Below are 14,175 nucleotides of genomic sequence, written 5' to 3'. Positions count from 1 at the left end.
AGCCACAGCCTGTTCTGTGTACTCTGGTGCCCGGCTTCTTTTACCCACTGTTTCTGAGCCTCAGCCACGGCACTGGGTAACTGATTGTCATTTCCCACACTCATTTTCAATTCATTCGCTCTTTAAATGGGATGGTCTCCAAAATTTTTGCTCAAACTCCACGAGGGCACCAGACTCTGCAGCAGCCCTGGTTTCAGTTGTGAGGTCGTCATTAATACTCATTATTCTGTGGGAAACGGCCTTCCCACCTACTGGATTTGCCGTAAGCATGAAGAACCGTGGGCATCTTGAGAGTCACAGTTGAAGCAGGCTGGCCAAAGACTGGGCCACGCTTACACCTTTGCCTTCAATTTTTTCTTCTAAGTGTCTGGGGATCCTGATATGGAGGCTGAGATCAGACTGTCTCTGGTGGATGGCCGATGCTGTAGAGAACACTGCCAAGGGGCCCTTTTTATGGCAAACGTTTAACTGAGCGGGATCCAAAGGCCGACATATCAGCAAGACTTGAAGAGGAGCGCCGTACATTTCAACCGAAGAGTGGCTTTCCCACAGGTGGATTTCTTTCTGTAACAGCTTGCTGAGGAATAGTTGTTGATGGAAGGCAGTCCTTGCAAATGACCATGGACTTGCCCACTGGGACAGGGAATGGCATCAGTTATGTACAGCCCCCAGCGCCCGGATACTGCTGTGGGTCATGTTCTAGAGGTCAGCGCTGGCTGTTTTTCAGCTCTGTGGAAAGGCACGGTGAGCAGCAATGTAGAGAGAAGCTTGGAGTGAGGAGCAGGGAGGGCTGGGATGATCGAGGAGGTTCTGCTGGTGGGCAGGGCGTTTGGCTGGCATGCAGCCCATAATGCTCTAGGACACTATATCCCCAGTTGGAAGTCATGTCAGGGAGGGCCTCTGTGGGTCACCTGGAGCCTGGTCTCTCTCTCTCTCTTTTTTTCCCCTTCAAATTGTGATAAAATAGATGTAATGAAAAAGTTTGTCACTTTAATCATTTCAAGTGTGCAATTCAGTGACATTCGTTATACTCACAGGTTGTACGGCTGTTGCCACTCTGAAAATGCTTTCATCAGCCCAAGCAGTAACCTGTAAGCCATAGCCCTTGATTCCCTTGTCCCCCAGCCCCTAGGACCCGCTAATCTACATTCTGTCTTTATGCTTGACTTTGGTTTTGTCTTCCAATCGTTCCTGGTTTTAAAATATGTATTGTTACACTTGCCTTGTGCCTCGCCAGGTGCTTGGTACTGGGACCCCAGTGGGAAAGCAGTCATAGTCCCTGCTCTCAAGTCACAGGAAGCTCCTGACAACCAGAACCATTGGTGACTGTCACAACTTTTGCTAGAGCAAGACGGGGTCCCTGTGTGACCTGTTTGTTCCTGAAAGACTAGCCAGCACCTGTGCAGGGCTCAGTGTAACAGTTCCAGACCAGCAGAACAGGATAGAGAAGTTCCCCCCCCCAAAAAAAACACCTCATCTTAGCAAACCCCAAAGGAGTATGTCATACACCAGCTCCTTCAATGAAACACTTGACAATCATCACCTCCCCGTCATGCTCCCAGAAACCCTAAGGGATCAGCACAGTTACCTCTGTTTTAGAGATGAGGAAACAGAAGCTCAGGTCAAGCAGCTTAACTTTGCTCCATGAACCTTGTCCATGGAAAATTGGGTCCTCCTTTAGTTTATTTCTTGACCCAAAGTTGAGCTGCCCCTAACAAGACTTCAGACCTGGACAGCTGGGGTCAGCCTAAAAAGCCTAAACTGATAAGCATGTCCCACTCTGTCAAAACTCCAAGAGATCAAGGATCTAATGTCCCGTGAGCATGTGGAGCAGGAAGAGTCTTCCAGCATGAATTATTAGCTGACCTCGGCTTCCCGGCTGGGAAGTAGTTCCAGCCAAGAGCAAGGATCGAGATAGGGATATTGCGATTCTTTCTGTGCAAAGGGCCCCTCTAGAAGAGTTTAACCTACTAACTATGGGTTTGACAATGGGCATCAAGATTCTGGAAGTTTTGAAAGGCTAGTATGTTCAGAGAGGAGACAAATGGTCTCTTGCAAACCAGGGCATTAGCAATACAGAAAGGGATCTGATACCCCAGTATTCTTGAGTCTTGACTGGCAGGAAAGCATCTTTCCTTTGAACATAGACTGCTCTTCAGGCCAGGAGGGTGGGAGTGTGTGAGGGAGAAGATCAGTTGAAGTGTTTTCTCAAAGGTGGCCGGAGGCAAAGATTCCACAGAGCTAAGCTCTGTGATGAAAGGGGAGCGGAGACTGACAGTGTCGGGGGCGATGGGGGAGGAGAGGTCGGGAGGAGCGCCCATACGGCACCGTTCCCTGTGCGGCACACTGAGCGTCTGCCTTTTATGCAGACCCTTCCTCATTTGATTCCCACTCAACTCAGGGCTCTGCCAGCCATGTCACCACTACGTGGGGCTGGTCCTATTGCAATACCCATTGTACAAAGGAAAAACGAGGCTCGGAGAGGCTGAGTAACTTGCTCAGAGTCTCATGGCTTTTACTGTGTGTACCAAATCTCAGAAATGCGAAAGAAGTCAAGGCCCCAGTATTGGTGAAAAGTTTTGAATCTGAAAAGAAAGTACAAGAGTAGGGATGGTGGACAGGACTGCAGAGCCAAGCTCTGGGAGAAGCTTTTCAGGGAGAAGCTCCTGGGAGAGGACCCAGGAAGTGCTAAGGCATAGATCTTAGAGAAGGCCAGCAGAAGATAAAGCCAAGCTTGATGCTAGCTAGGAGGGAAGGTAAAAGACAAGAAGGCAGGTAGGTAATGGTGCCATGCGCCCTTGCTCACTCAGCAACCAGACCGTAATTGATGCAGAAAGGTAAGACCAGAAGTCAATTAAGAATTCCAGACTGCCATTGAGTGATCTAATTCCCCTAATTCCCTGCTCATTTTGCCCCATAGCCCTTCTCTCCATCTAGCACATCACAGGCTTGTTAGTTTAGGCCTCTACTTCCCTGCTAGCCGGGAGAAAGATGGGGCTTTCTACTCTGGTAAAGAATTACAGTTTGGAAAACATACAAGGGTGGTTTTAATCTGTCTTATAGGGTCCCTTAGCTCCCAGAGCAAGATTTGGCACTTCGTAAGTGATCAGTAAGGAGCCATGGTGGTGTAGTAGTTATGTGATGGACTGCAATCTGCATGGTTGGCAGTTCAAAACCACCAGCAGCTCCTTGGAATACAGACCGGGCTTTCTACTCCTGTAAACAGTTAGTCTCGGAAACCTAGAGTAGGTCACTCTGTGTCAGCATTGACTCAATGGCAGTGAGTCTGAAGTTTTTGGAAGTGTTCAATAAATACTTGTTGAATGAATACCTGTGAAACAGTAATTTCATGTTGAGGTTTCCAGGCCCCGTGTGCCTCTACTGCTCAACTGGTGCTTTCACCCCTCCTACCAGGCCCCCTTAATTACTGGATTTCTGAAGCACACCAGCAAGCCTAAGGATGCACAGTGACCACCGAGACACCCACCACACATGGCCCCAAGTCAATCCTGACTCCTGATAACTCTCTGGGACAGAGTGGAACTGCCCGGTCAGGTTCTAGGCTGGACTCCTTCTGGAAGCAGACTGCCACGGCTTCCTCCTGTGGAGCAGCTGGTGGGTTCCGCCCCAGCAGTGAATAGTTGAGTGCTTGACCACTGTGCTACCAGAGTTCCTTATGGGGACCCTGGTTGTTGTTTGGTATCCTCCAGTAGGTTCCCATTCAGTGACCCCACAGACAGCAAAATGAAACCCTGCCTGGTCCTGTGCCACCATCATTACAACCTTTCTTGTGTTTGAGCCTTAACCGCAAGGCCATCGTTTCGAACCCATCAGCTATTCCATGGAGAAAGAGGAGGCTTTCTGCGCCTGTAAAGATGCACAGCCTTGGAAACCACAAGAGGAGTTCTACTCTGCCTTCAGGGTTGTTGTCAATCGGGATCTACTCAATGGGAGTGAGTTTGGTTTGGGGTTTTTGGTTGCAGCGACCGTGTCAATCCATTTAGATGAGGGGCTTCCTCGTTGTCACAGATGATTCTCTACCAAGAATGACGTCCTTTTCCAGAGACTGGCCTCTCCTGAAAACATGAGTTATTAGAATGTGAGACAAAGTCTTACCATCTTCCCTGCTAAAGAGGATTCTGGCTGTCCGTTTTCCCAGCACAGATTTGTTTGCCCTTCTGGCAGTCAATGGTATAGTTCATATTGTTCGCCAAACAACCTAATTCCTAGGCACCAATGGTCTTCAGTCTTCCTTATTCATTGTCCAGCTTTTGCGTGCATATGAGCCCCCCCTCCCCCCCGCCCCAGTCAGGATCAGAAACCAGGTGCCAGGTCGTGAGAACAGGCAAAATTCAAACATGCAAAGGCCATGGTGGCAGTTGACAAATGTATACATTGGTCAAAATACACATGATCCTTAATAAAGTTAGCGGAAAAAAAAAACACAGATTGGACTCTCTTTCTTCCACAATGTCTGACTATCCCACAGCTCCCCCTCCGCCCGCCCCCCTCACTCCCCGCCCCCCGTGACTGTATTCCTAAAGGGAATACATTCTGGTTCTGTTGTAAGGAAAGAAAAAGGAGAAAAAAAACAGAGAATTATAGAGACTCCACTCCCCAGATGCTCATATTTGAAATCATCTTATTTTTAAACAGGTCTCAAGTCTGAGGAAAGCATTACAGTCAGTCCAAGGTCAATGGAACTATTTGCTCTAGGGAAATTTACTTGGGGAAAAAGCTGTCTCCCCAGGCATCTTTTTAAAGAGTCTTGGGTCATCAAAGTCATTCTACAAAGCCTTCTGATTTCTGAGTGAAGCCGAGCAGCATGTCTGGTCTACCGTTTGATGGACAGGATGCTGGCTTTACATTAAACACATGTGGCAGCGTGACTGCTCTTCATGTGCCGTGTGCTCACGCCATTGAAATCCCAAGTGTGCCCAGCGGGTTTATGCCTGGTTTCTAACACCGAGATCTTCGCGGATGACTTCACCTTCCTGGCTTTAGTCAGACATCTGTCTGTAGAAAATCTGATGTGCATTACAGAACACTAAGACATTGCTTTCAAGCATGCCATTGATTCTGAGATATGCTCTGTGTGTGATGATAACTTTAGGGGCAAGAACAAACAAACAACCCAACATCATCACATAAAATATAGACTTGGACTGCTAAAATGTCTTTGGATTCCAGGATTGTTTAAGTGAGCAGGATGTATCCTTTATTAAAATAGGACAGTCATAACATTAGACTCCATTTTCTGATGAGCAAAAATGTTGAGTAACTGTGTTAGGCAGGGTTCTCTAGAGAAACAAAACCAGGACACTTATGATTACATATATATCATATATACCATGATTATATATATAGTTTATTAGTGACAAAGAATCTAATAGCTAATTAGTCCACACAGCAGTACAGAGGGCTCAGGTCAACTCACTTTCGTGGAACAGTCTACTGAAGGCCCTTTCACTCACGCTGTCTGCTGGGTCCAAGGTCAGAGAAGCAGACAACCAGACAGTGGAGTCTGCCCTCAGGCAAGACATGGCAGCTACAGCGGAATGATGGGAAGTTGAGGCCTAGCAGAAGTGTGGGAGCACAACGAAGCAGTCCCATAGGATCCTCAAGTGTGACAAAGCAGGTCTCAATGGAACCACAAGCGATGTGCACACAGCAAGGCGACACAATCCACAGGTTGACTAGGCCCACAGTAGTTCAGCAAGCAGTTGAGGAAACGGACTAGCACAGGCAGCAGAGCGCTGGCCTGGCCCCGTTGCCAGGGAGAAAAGGTGATGGGACACCTGCAGCGAGAAGTGTTTTATCTTGATCGCCCCCCACCCCCACCCCGTCAAGCTGTGACCCTATGAAACCCTGCCCACATGTTCCTATGTTGGCCTCGTTAGTTAGCACAATAAATCTAACTATCACAGTGATTTGCCCAAAGCCAACGACAAAGACTTCTCCCTGATCTTAACTTTACTGCGAGCATGAGTATGAAGTTTTGTCATTATTGACTCTGATGAAGATTAGCAAAAAAATGTGTTACTCTGAAGTGTCGGCCCAGTATTTGTGTAACTCTCTGCAATCAAGCCATCTTTTATGACCAGGTAGGTAGTCTTCTGCCGGAAGCTGGGTGGAGAGGACCCAATACAGATTTCCTGGAAATCATTTTTTTCACCCCTCTTTCTCTCTCTCAGAAATCTTATTTTCATAGCAAGAATTCCCCCAAAATGCGAGAGGCATTTCTCTCTCTTCATTTCTTATCTTCAGGGACCAAAGGAAGCTGCAAGATAGTTTGGTTAGGACCAAGAAGCCATTATCCAGGTGGGAAGGACTGTTCTGAATATGTGATGTAAGTAAAAGGGGAAGCCATATGGGAGTTCACTCTCAGTTCATTCATTCATTGCTTTACTCAGAAATGTTTATTGCTGTCCGCCTAGTGTCAGGTTCTCTACAGGATTCAGAGGAAACAGATCAATACAATGGTCTTTGACCTCAAGGAACTCAGACTTAAAAGGAAAAATAAGTAAACTGCTCATGATCACTTTATTATTCCAAAAACATTGAGTACCAAAGATTGGAGAAGCTATAGGAAAGAAGTCAGAAAAGGTCTGATCTTCATGGAGTTTATAGGTTAATGGGGGACACAGATATTAAGCATATAATTACACAGATCATTAATTACTATTGTGGTCACTACAAAGAAAAAAATACAAAGTGCCAGGAAACGCTATTACAAAGGACAGTTTTGGAGAATCAGCAAGAAACCAGGAGAAGCTTACTAGGAAGAAAATGACAAGAAAGGAACTGTAGAGACAGCACCTGGGTCCATTGGGGTCAGCCACTCCGATTAGGGGAGGAGAGGCCCACCTGGAACCCAGGCTGGTGAGAGGAAGAGAGGGGAGAGCAAATCATCTCTCTGGGAGGTGGAAAATGAGCTCATGGAAATGGGTGGAGTTCATGAAACCATCCTTTGTCTTTTGCTTCCTTGTTAATAAATGGTAGTTATTGAGGACCCCACACTGGAAGCACTATATTATTTATCCATGGACGTAGGTACCATCACCTTCACTGCACAGGTGAAGGGAACACTCAGTAGGTAGTTAAATACTGTGTCCCAGATCAGATTACAGAGCTCAAATTTAGCTGAGTAAGGATTGGGACCTGGACCTACTACAGTACTCTCCACAATGCACCCTACAGAATCATAGATGAAGAGTAGATGCATTAGGTTGCTAACTACAAGATTGACAGTTCAAAACCACCAACCACTCCATGGGAGAAAGATGAGGCTTTCTAACCTCATAAAGGGTTAACAGTCTTGGAAACCCCCCACCCCCAGGGGCAATTCTACCTGGTCTTGTTTTGTCCCTAAGAGTCAGAATCAACTGGATGACTGAGTTTGGCTTTAATAGATGAAGAAGGATCTGATCAAAGAGGTGTCTGAGATGGGAAGTGAGTGCCAAGGGAGTCTCTAAGGAAAGTAGGTACGGATGAACTCCTCACTCTGCAGAGGCCCCCAGACCCTGACCCGTGGTTGCTATGTTCTAAAAGTCAGAGGGCATCATGGGGCTGTTTGGAATGACAGGCTCCCCTTACTGGCACAGAACTAGTCAGGCAGTGAAGTAGGTGGAATGGGGAGTCTGCTTCACTACCTGGGGATTCTGGTGAGAGGAACAGAAGCCAGGAGACCCTAAAAAAATTCATGTCAGTGTTTGTGTAAGGGACACTTAGGGCTTATGTGTGTCCTGTAAAGACTCCAACAGGTGCCAACACAGATGGCAGGTCTGGCCAAAGTCTAGGGATTTCAAGGTGGGCCTAAGCCAAGGAGCACAGGCTGACTTCTGGCAGAAAAGGTCTCCGGGTGGCTGGGATCAGATCCCTTGGCCATCTTGGCTCTCCAGATTCTCAGGAATTTGGGAAAGGTGAGAAAAATGAGACTCAGGCAGCATTTGCCCTAGGCAGGGGCAAAGAGAAGGGGAAGTGGATTACCTTTCACGAGCATTCATCCATACCAACTACTTCACACGCTCTCTTAATTAACATGTGACATGGAGGAGACAGGTTTAGCTGGGAACCCTGGTAAAAGAGGACACAGAATACTGATTTTGGTGGGTGAACACCAGCTGTCACTGTCACAAACTCTGGCCCGCATTATAGCAAAGTCCCTTCTTAATAGTGGATTGAAGACCATGTCCAGATTTTGATGAAATGTGTATTTGTTCATTTCATAAATACTGCTGGGGGAACTAGGCAACTGTTTCGAATAAATTAAAATGAAGTCCAGATATTCTCATCTAAACTCTCATGATTTCCAATGGCTGAAGGGTTAAAGCATTTGTAAGTTGTATAAATATTATGGGAAAATGTTTCCATGTCCCAACTGTGGAGAGGTGACCATTTTCTAACTAAAATAGCAGAGACTGACAACCAGCAAACTGGTGGTTTGCTGGTGGTTCAGTGACTAGAGTCAGCTGACTGAAAAGCCAGTGTGTGGAAACCCTATGGGGCCCTTCACCCTGTCCCATAAGATCACTCACAGGGAGCCCTGGTGGCATAGTGATTAGTCATTGGGCTGCTAACCACAAGGTCAGTAGTTCTATTCAGTTTCTGGGATGGCTTACCCCACTTCTTGCTTCTCAACATGGAAAGAATTCACACGACAAAAGCACTTTTGTAAATTCAAGTAACTTTTATTAGGAGAGGGAAGTTTCAGGCAATACAGTCTTAGAAAGCACACGCTATCTCTAGAAAGTGTGCAAGGTTGCACGGAGGACCTCTCAGGTGTTTGAGACCGAAATGGCCACTTCAGGGGAGCATAAAAAAAACACATGGAAAAATGGCCAGAAACAGAGAGACTGCCGAAAGAGAGCGAGCTCAGGAAGGAGAGTTGGGGGGCAGAATGAGCGAACCCTGAGAGGGTGCGTGCATACATGCATATGGGAAAGTTCCTGCCGTCAGAACCGAGGAGAAAGAGAAAGAGGGCCTGCTCTCGGTCTCTGCTTTTTATCCCCTCCTACCCCTACTTGAGGGTGGGGGGTTGTAGTTGAGGATATTGGCCATTCTTAGTGGCTGAGTTCAGGCAAATATGTGACACAAAGTAGCTGGTTTCTAGTGTGCATGCCCAGGTTGACCTTCATCAGCACCTTGATGACCTTGGTCTGCACATGCCCAGTTTGGGATCTTCCCCAAAGGAGTCTAAAGCGTGCCTGATTTCTTTGCAACCCCTTTATTGTGGCATGGCCAGCTAACTTTTGTTTTGCGTGAACGTTTGGTACAGACAACCCCTTTTATTCCTAATCTTCCTACCTATCAGTTCAAAACTGCACAATACTCCTTGGGAGAAAGTTTAGACTTTCTACTTCCCTAAAGATTTAGTCTTGGAAACCCACAGGGCCAGTTCTACTCTGTCCTTTAGGGTTGCTGAGTCATAATCCACTCGATGGCAGGGAATAAAAAAGATGAGTTGGTCTTGACTAGATAACAATGGGTTTGGTTTTAGTATGATAATCAGCTAAACTTAAAAGAAAAAGGTAGCAAGGGACTGAACAAAATATAAATGTATACAAAACAAAATATAAATGATAGATTAGTGGCCCAGTTAGGTGGGAGGAAAAATACTGGGACATACCCAGTTTCCACTGGACAGATTGCCAACATTTTTGAGAGATGCTTGACAAAAAGGTCAAATAATTAGACACATTTTGGTCTCCATAAACTTTCATTCATATCATAATAAGGTTTCTTAAACCCTTAAAAAAAAACAGCTCAAACTGGTCTTTGGAGAAACAGGTTCTCATTCACCATAGTCGATGTGGAAATCAGGCAGGTCCAGAGGAAACCTGGTCTGACAGGATGAGACGTCCCTGTGCCCTGCCCCCACTGCACTGATGCACACTTGGGGCCAGATCTTAAGATGATAGTCCTGGTAGCTCCACAGTTAAAACACTTTTGTACACTTTTTGTAACCAAAAGGTTGGTGGTTCATACCTGCCAACCACTCCATGGGAGAAATATAAAGAATGCAAGATGAATAACAATTAGAGAGCAAGGCTGTCTGCCCAGGTGCCTGCAGGTGGAGTCTCCTTACCCAAAATTCTGTGCTCAGAATGTTCAATCACCACAAGACGGGCAGCTAGCAGTTTGGAGCCAGAGATAGAAGGGAGCCTCTCTTAAATGACCTTTTACTAGCTGTGTGACTGTGGGTAAATCACTTAACCTCTCGGAACGTTTACTCCTCCATAAAATGGGGATATGCACTAGTGTTTAACAACCTGGAGCCGCCCTTACAGACTGATGACCACTTGGGTGGGCTCTACTGGGAGAGTTCCGGTTTGTAAAGGAGGTTGTACATCAGGAAATCGGGCTTTGTATTTTGAAGAGGTGCTGGTGTATTTGCAAAACAAACCTCTGTCAGAATTACTGAGAAGTTCAACACCACACAAAGGAACGCTCTTCAAGGGGTGTTAGATTCGCCTGAAGCAGTGGAAAACGCTGGGTGAGCCCTTAAGCGCCCCCCCCCCCCTACACACACACCCATCTCCACCCTGGGACTTGGAATACCGGGGTTCTGAGGGTCTGGAAGTGCATGTTTTTCAGCCCTACTTTATCCCGTGGGGGTTCGGTTTTCTTATGTGTGTTTGGAGGGAAAGGAAACTTGTCCGAGATCGTTAGGAGACCAGGTACAGCAGGTTCCCAGGCCGTGCTTCCTTCCAAGCATTGCACTACTGCCCTCAGCGGTCAGTGCTGGTGGCCAAGGGTCCGGGTCTCTCACCCAACGGACTACGGCGTCCTGCCGTGCACGCCCTCCTCTGGCCAGCAGGGGGCGCAGAGGAGAGCTCGGGGCGGAAGGCAGCGTTCTCCGGAGCCGCGGCCGCTCCCGGAGTCGTAACTCCCAGGGTGGGGGACTCGGCTGCAGCCCGCAGCAACTCGGCGTCGAAGTTCCAGGGCCCCAGTCCCCGGCGTGAGGCACTACCCACCGCTCTTCCTCCCGCTTCCGCGCCTGCCCGGAAGCGCTGGCACCCAGGGGGCGGGGCCGCAAAGCGCTTCCGGGGGCGGGGGGCGCGGGCTGGGGCGGCAGCCAGAACGGCGGGGACGGGCCTGGCGCCGGCGGCGGCGGAGGGGGCGCCGCGGGCGGGCGATGTGAGCGCGGCGCTCTGGGCAGGTGAGGCGCTCGGGCCCCGGGCGGCGGGCGCTGGGCGAGGTGCGGGCGGAGCCGTGGGCAGCCCCGGGCAGCTGTCCGGCTCCCGTTGGGCGCGGCGCGGCGGGCGCCTCAGCGCCTGGTCAGTTCGGCGGGCCGGCGGCTGGACGAGCGGCGCCGGCTGGAGTCGAGGCCGGTTGGGGTCGGGAGGCCCGGGGCACCTGCTCAGGCCAGGCCTCCTCCCCAGAGGAGCCAGCCGTGCCCGACTCCGGTCCGGGAGCCCCTGGCGGAGCCGAGGGACGGACTCCGGCAGCTGCCCGGGGCTTTCCAGCCTCCGCCCCGGGCGCCTCGGAGTCCCCGGCTTCCGGGCCCCGCGCCACCGGGGGTGCTCCCTTTTATAAGGGGAAGCCGGATGGTCGAGCCCCTTGGAAAGCCAGGGCTGGCGGCGGGGTCGCCCCTGGTGGCGTTTGCAGCGGAACCCCTGCTTCACGCCGCCGCCTTCAGGTAAATAGGCGGTGGCAGCGCGCTGTGCTTGTCACCGGACGACTCCATGGTCACTTTTGGCCCTCAGTGGGACTTGCCTTTGCCCAGGGCCAGATTGGGACTGGGTAGAGGGTGTCAGCAGTACCCTTTTCTATCCTGAGGAACTGAGCACGCTGGGCCTCAGTTTCCCCATTTAATCAGTGAGGGTTTTAGAGGAGCTTGCTCAAGACCCTTCTAGCTCCACCATCCCGTGTGTGCCAGACATCGGAAAGACTCTCTGGCTCCAGACACACTGAAGACTTTTGCAAATGTGGGCTTTTTAGCCACTTAACTCACTTGCTTCCAGACGGCCTGCAAGAACCGTTCCCTGGACATTGCCGTAGTCATAATTCATTCTTTGCGTTTGTCCCTAGCAGTCTTCAACATTCCGTTGATTTCTGCGTGCAATTTTTTTTCTTGTTTATATTTGCCCGTTGTTTCTCTCTTTGTTCTCTAGTCCAGGCCCTCTTTGCCTCACATCTGGATTGTTGCAACAGTTCCTTAGCTGGTCTCTTAACCCCAAACCTCCCCCTAGCTGTCTTTAAGCTAATGCAAAACGTCCTGTATGGTAAGTCAGAAAAATAGGGGTGTGTTTATTTGATAATTAAGTGGCAAGAAGCTGCTGTTCTCTGTGGTGGAGGAAAGTAGTGGGAGGACCACTGACAGCCTCCAAGTAGCTTCACCCTGCTGCTGAGACATGACTTGAGAAAAGGTCTGGATGACCCGAAGCAGTGTGCTGTAGAATTGAGGAGAGCTGGAGGTCACTGTAGGTTGAGTGGTCAGGGAGGGCTTAGTGAGAGGGCAGGATTTGATCCGGTGTTAGAGGATGAGCAGACTTCAGATAGGAAAAGAGGAACCAGGCCCAGAGCTTGGAAGTAGTAAATAGGCATGTCTGAAGTAGCAGAGAAGGGTTCACACATATAAGAGGGTAGTAGGAGAAAAGGTTGGTTGGAGCTAGTTCCTGAAAGGCTTTGACCACTAGGCAAAAGTTGAAACTGTCCTAAAGTCACTGGTTCGTTAGCAACACGAAGCACCAAGTGGTTCCTGAAGATTTGGTGGGAAACTCGAAGCTGATACAGAGACCAGCTTGGGGTCCTTGCCTTTTAGAACACTGTGCCATAGTTGGGGCTGGTTGGAGTGCCCACTTGGCCTGACACATTTGTGTTTAGCTGTTACCCACTCTGTGTTTTCAAGGCTGCCCTTGCAGCAGCCCCACCCCAGCCCTGAAATATATTTTCCCTGCTTCTCCTCCTAGTAGTCTGTTCTCTGCAGAACCAAGTTCATTACTGCCTCTAGGGCTTTGCTCCTGCTTCCCCCTTCTAATGTACTGGCCTCCTTTTCCTTCTCTGTACAAATTCTACACTACACTTCCTTCAACCCCCTGCTGAAGATAGACTTCCTCCAGAGGGTGTTCCCTGACTGACCTACCCCTCCCCTTGCTTCTGTGGCACTGGGTTCTGCATTTGTTGTTCAGTGCTTATTTAAACTTGTTCTTAATCCAACAGGAGGAGGAGTTTTGTGCTTCAGGTCTTAACATTTCTCTCGGAGCCTTTATGAATAGGTGGTTAGTAAAATACTTCCTGATTTAAATACTTCCTGACTTTTGTTGGTAAACATTTTTTTAAAACTTTTTTTTAAAAGGAGCTGCTGTTAGCTGTTAACTTTTGTGTTGTGTATTACTTTTGTCCTGCACTGCCCTTAAGGTACTGTTTCCAGTGTGCATTCTCAGGGTGCAGATGGCATAAAAGCAATATTTGAAACATTAAAATGTTTAATCCTGGTAATAAGGAAAGAGAATGTCATAATTATCCACAGGAGTTAACTGGTAAAAGAACATCAACTTTGGAATCCGAAAGAACTGGTTGGAGTCTCAGCAAGGTTACTATTAGCAATGGGAATTTGGGCAATTGGTAAAATGTATTTGAGCCTCTGTTTTCTCATCTGTAACATGGAGATAATAAAATTCATGTGGTCAGTTTTAAAGTTAACTAAACAAAGGAGGTAAGAGAATTTGTGGAAGGAGCCTGGTGGTATAGTGGTTACGAATGGGCTGCTAATTTCAAGGTTAGCAGTTCGAAACCACCAGCCACTTCTAGAGTTACAGTCTCAGAAACCTACAGGAGCAGTTCTGCCCTGTCCTATAGGGTTGCTATGTGTTGAAATCCACAATGACAGTTTTTTAAAAATTATTCATTGCTTGTTACATTTCTCATTATCAGGGGCACATGTATCAAGGTAGAGAAATGCAAGGCTGCTGGACCTTTGAGTGTGCACGGAATTGGGGATTTCTGATTGTCTCTAGCCTACCTCTACCTTGCAATGGGTGTCTACATGTCAGTATCATAAATCCAGAATGCCATCATGACATTTTAATCCTCTTAATTTTCATGTTATTTCAGTTTAAATTGTGCTTTTTTCCCCCCTCACACTTCTTAATTGTATCCATCTAATGTTTTGTAGCTGACAAACTGCCAACTTTAGCTTAGAGAGGTCATCAACTGAATGCAGTTAAATTT

At 48.2% G+C, this 14,175-nt stretch overlaps 1 protein-coding gene across 1 annotated transcript in view; it reads left to right on the top strand.

Moving 5' to 3' along the window:
- The first annotated feature begins 11,080 nt into the window (after positions 1-11,080).
- Positions 11,081-14,175, top strand: part of ZBTB34 (zinc finger and BTB domain containing 34) — a 38,749-nt gene continuing 35,654 nt past the window's right edge. Inside the window, exon 1 of the mRNA XM_075560768.1 lies at positions 11,081-11,161. The gene's annotated coding sequence lies outside the window, so the exon portion shown is untranslated. The remainder of the gene's footprint in view (positions 11,162-14,175) is intronic.

The sequence above is a fragment of the Tenrec ecaudatus genome, chromosome 10 (assembly GCF_050624435.1).
Source record: "Tenrec ecaudatus isolate mTenEca1 chromosome 10, mTenEca1.hap1, whole genome shotgun sequence".
NCBI classification, from domain to species: Eukaryota; Metazoa; Chordata; class Mammalia; order Afrosoricida; family Tenrecidae; genus Tenrec; species Tenrec ecaudatus.
Note: the sequence above shows the minus strand (reverse complement) of the source record. Positions and strands in the feature narration are given on the sequence as shown.